A 5,071-nucleotide genomic window follows, 5' to 3' on the forward strand; every position below is an offset into this window, starting at 1 on the left:
CCCTATGCTGTGTCCCCCCCTCCCACGCTCCTGGTTATATTTTGGGTGGTCATCGTCCTCAGGGTCACAGCGGACATCTGTAGTGCTTCCCACCTGCTAGATGTTTGTCTTCTGCCACTCGGCAGCCAGGAGGGTTGGAGACTGTGCGCCATCAGTGAGTGAGTGCCCTGGGGCTGCAGAGGCAGAACCACAAAGAAGGGAAAGGCAGCCCGGAGCAGCCCAGAGCTGCTAGGGAGGATCCCTACTGATGCTACGATTTCTGTAAAATCAGCCCCTTCCTGGTGGTCCAGGTGCTTGGGCCCCTGCACCACATGGGACACCTGGAAGAAGCTCCTTGCTCCTGGCTTTGGATTGCCCCCACTATCTCACTCCCTTACCACGGAGATGCAGTTCCAACACCCGAGACATTGAGGGTAATATTCAAACCACATGTAAACCACAGCAACCAGAGAGTGAAATATTAGCCACAAAGGTCCAGTGTAGAAAGGGCTGAATGATCTATGCCATGGCAGCCTCCTGGGCAGCTAGGGAAGACTTTTCATAGCACTGGAAATGCTTGTAGCTGTTAAATAGTTTATTATTTAAAACATTTAAATTCATTACAAGATATCTCCCATCCACTGGTTCACTCCTTCAATGCCTGCAACAGCCAAGGCTGGGCCAGGCTGAAGCCGGGAGGGGGGAACTCCATCTGGATCTCACTTGCATGTGGCAGGGACCTGAAACATTGGAGCCGTCACCTGCTACCCCCCAGGGTGTGCATTAGCAGGAAGCTGGAATTAAGTGTAGAGCTGGGACTCCAACCCAGGCACTCCAGCAGGGGGATGTGGGCATCCCAAATGGCATCTTAGCTTTTAGGTTCAACTCCCTCCCCTTGATGAATATTTTAAAATCAGGATATTACGCTGTAGAGTAAGCTCCCTGCTGCTTGTGCACTGACATGTTCGTGGAAGATAACAGCATCCACACCCTGGAAGGAAATCCCCAGAGGTTATGGGCTTGTAGCGGTTTTGTCGGCTCCCTTTGCACTTGTCATGCTTTCCCAGTTACCCACAAAATGCAGGCATTGCAAAACAGTCAGAAGAGGCCCCTTTAAAAAGTTCTGCCTGGATGGAGAAGCCCACGTGGGAAGCTTTCAGGGTCCCCGGGGTTCTTGCTCCTTGGTGGGTTCTAATCACTCCCGTAGGGGAGCTCCCCAAAACTGAAATCCAGAGGAGACAGGTGGGGCATGTGTGTTTCCAGGCTTCTGGGACCTTCGGCAGAGTGACTTCCCTGCAAGGCTGTTTGGCCTCGTCTCCCACCCCGCCGCTGGTGTGAGAAGCTCGGGGTTCAGAGCAGACACACGGGCCTGAAGGACCAGGCGTCCTGGCCGGTGACATTTAGTGGCAGCCACATCTCTCCCACGGGACACTGGCTGAGCTCGTCGCCAGCGCTCCTGCTCAGGTCTTATCTCTGGGCGTCCAGGCCTGCTTGAGAGACCAGGAAGAAACCAGTGTCTGGGCAAGACATGGGCACACGTGTTGGCCCCCTTGGCTGTGTTTTCTCAGAGGGTCTAGAGTTCTGGCCCCGAGGGGTGGGGGTGGGGATGGCTCCTCTGCCACGGCCAGAAGTGTTTGAGTCCAGCTCTGGCACCTCCGGGAGACCTGTTCGCTCCAGGTACTGTCACTGGTGCTGAGATGGTGGCGGACTGACAGGCGGCAGGAAGCAGTCCAGAGTGGGGGCTGGGGTGGGGGGCAGGCAGCCTGGTGACCCTGGCCCAGGGAGGGCACGTGCTTACTCGTGACTTGCGTACTAGCAAGTTTGAACACCCAGCGATTCTCTGTCCTCGGGAGGGGATGAACGCTCACGGGGCACACCGCTTGGCGGGTCTGCTCCGAGCAGAGCCTTGTCCGAGGCCCCATGCTCACTTGTGGGGCAGCTGAGGGGGCACCCGAGGCTCCTCCATCCCCACTTCCCTGTCTCCCCTCAATGTCAAGGGCAAAGAGCCGGGTCCTGGGCTCTCGGCTCGGACTCACTCGGTCTCTGAGCATGCTTTCCTCTCGTGCGTGAAGACCTGGATGTTAAACTTGGGTGGGTTTTCCTCACGTGCCATGGGACTGAGAAGCAGGGTGTGGCCAAGTGCTGTTTGCCTGGAAGTGATCAAAAACCGCAGAGGAGAAAGCTCGGGGCTGCCAGCAAGGAGGGAAGGTGGGGGGAGCTCCGTGTGCAGAGGGGCATGGGGGATGCCGGGTGAGGCAGGAACAGTCTGCCCCAGCCGTCTTGTGTCTGTCCCCAGCTAGGTCACTGTGGCCCGCAGCTTCCGGGGGTGGCCCCGCGAGCCAGGTTGCTGGAGTCAGACAGCAGAGTCGCTGGCTTGGCTGTGCATTCCTGAGAAGGGGATCATGCCTGGAGCCACCAAGTGCGCTGCGTGCTGTGTGAGAAGGAGGGCTCTGCATGGGGCCAGCTCCACGGGCCATGGGCCCCACAACTTCCTGTGTGTGTGTGCGCGGAGGGGGAGCACCTGCTTGCTCTGAGCCTGCGCTGTACCCCCAAGTCTGGATCTCTCAGAACTGGTGAGGACGGAGGCTCCCTCGGAGCAGCCGCACTTGCAGGGGGCCATCCTCCCTCAGTCCCGGCCCCTCCCGTCTTAGATTGGGCAATACTGTGCAACCCCAGAAACTGCCTTCTCAGAGTTCTAGGAGCTGGAGTGTCTGGGCTGAAGGCGCCGGCAGGACCCCTTTCCCACCTCTCACATGGCGTCTTCTCCCTGTGGTCTCATGGGAGCAGAAAGAGCCAGGGAACTCTTCCAAGGGCGCCACCCTCGTGACGTCATCACTTCCCCAAAGCCCCGCCTCCTGCGCCCTCCCACTGAGGGTTAGAGTTTTGATACGTGGATTTGGGAGGACACACGCATGACTGTCCTGTATCCTGGCCGCCCCATGCCCCGGGGCTCTGCGCCCTTCTGAGGACACGCATCCCAGCACGGCTGTGCGTCCTCTGCCCAGGCCTCTCTGGCGGTGGGTTTCCCTCTGTCCAGCCCCATTTCCTCTGCCTGCGATTTTCGCCACCACCACTCCCACCCCTGACCCAGTTACTCCGGAATGGACAGCGTCCAGGTCGCTCCATCTGGGAGCCTTTGCGGACCCCCATGACTGACTCAAGCCCTGTGCTCTCCCCACCCACCGCACCTCTGCCACAGCCACAGCCTAGTGTGTTTACAGATTCTGTACATGTGACTTTTGTCCATTTCTCCTGGAATGGGCAGAGCAAGGCTGGGCCCGTCTGTCCCCCAGGTATCCAGCATTGGAGCACAGTGTCGGCTTGGCTGTGAACCCTCAGGTAGATCGAGAGAGTCAATCAAGAGGCCAGTGCTGTGGCACAGTAGGTTAAGCATCCACCTGTGGTGCCTACATCCCATCAGGTCAACGGTTGGAGTCCCGGCTACTCTACTTCCGATCCAGCTCTGTGCTGTAGCCTAGGAAAGCAGTGGAGGATAGCCCAAGTTCTTGGGTCCCTGTACCCACATGGGAGACCCAGAAGAAGCTCCTGACTCCTGGCTTCAGTTTGGCCTAGCTCCGGCTGCTGCGGCCATTTGGGGAGTGAACCAGTGGATAGAAGACCTTTCTCTCTGCCTTTCTCTCTTTCTGTCTGTAAGTCTGCCTCTCAAATAAATAAATCTAAAAAAAAAAAAAAGGAGGCAACAGGTGACTACTCAATGTTAGGGGCTCAGAGCAGCCAGCCTAATGTTTAAGGAAGTAATAGCATCAATCCTGCATAAACTCAGAAAGTGAAGGAAGCAGAACGACTTCCTAACAATCTTTGGGGATAGCAATATCCTGATATAAAATTCAGAAATAAAGACACTACAAGAAGAGAAACCTATACATTAATGTCCACAAGGAATGGAAATGCAAACATTCCTCTTTTTAAAAAAGATTTATTTATGGGGCCGGCGCCGTGGCTCACTTGGTTAATCCTCCGCCTGCAGCGCTGGCATCCTATATGGGTGCCGGGTTCTAGTCCCAGCTGCTTCTCTTCCAGTCCAGCTCTCTGCTGTGGCCCGGGAAGGCAGTGGAGGATGGCCCAAGTGCTTGGGCCCTGCACCCGCATGGGAGACCAGGAGGAAGCACCTGGCTCCTGGCTTCGGATTGGCGCAGCACTGGCCATTGCGGCCATTTGGGGGCTGAACCAACGGAAGGAAGACCTTTCTCTCTCTCTCTCATTGTCTAACTCTATCTGTCAAATAAATAAAAAAAAGATTTATTTATTGGAAAGTGTGTGTGTGAGAGAGAGAGAGAGAGAGAGAGTCCTCTGCCATTTAATGGTTCACTCCCCAAATAGCCACAATGGCCGGGACTGGCCCAGGCTGAAGCCAGGAGCCAGGAACTTTATCAGGGTCTTCCATGTGAGTTCAGGGGCCCAAGCACTTGGGCCATCCTCCACTGCTTTCCCAGTCACATTAGCAGGGAGCTGGATTGGAAGTGGAGCAGCCAGGGCTTGAACTGGCACCCATATGGGATGCTGGCACTGCAGATGGCTTAACCTGCTACACCACAGCACTGGTCCCCCATGTGGTGATCTTAACAGGTGCTTTAAAGGCATCTGACAAAATTCAGCACCATTCATGGTTTCCTGAGAGACCTCTTTAAAAGCTAGGAATAGAAAGAAAGCCCATCAGCCTGAAAAAAGGCAGCTGTGAAAACCCACAGCTGTCAGCAAACTGAACAGTGAGAGACAAAATGCTTTCTTCCTAAAGGCGGAGCAAGGCAAGGATTCCTATTTTTAAAAAAATATTTATGTATTTACTTATTTTTTATTTTTATTTATTAATTATTTGGAAGTCAGAGTGACTAAAAGGGAGAGAGTGAGAGATGGAGAAGGCACATGTGCAGGGCCAGTGCTGTGGTGTAGCAGGTAAAGACACTGCCTGCAGTGCCAGCATCCCATATGGGTGCTGGTTCAAGTCCCAGCTGCTCCACTTCTGATCCAGCTCTCTGCTATGGCCTGGGAAAGCAGCAGCAGATGGCCCAGGTCCTTGGGCCCTTGCACCCACGTGGGAGACCCAAAAGAAGCTCCTGGCTCCTGGCTCTGG

The sequence above is a fragment of the Lepus europaeus genome, chromosome 17, assembly GCF_033115175.1.
Source record: "Lepus europaeus isolate LE1 chromosome 17, mLepTim1.pri, whole genome shotgun sequence".
In the NCBI taxonomy this organism is placed as follows: domain Eukaryota; kingdom Metazoa; phylum Chordata; class Mammalia; order Lagomorpha; family Leporidae; genus Lepus; species Lepus europaeus.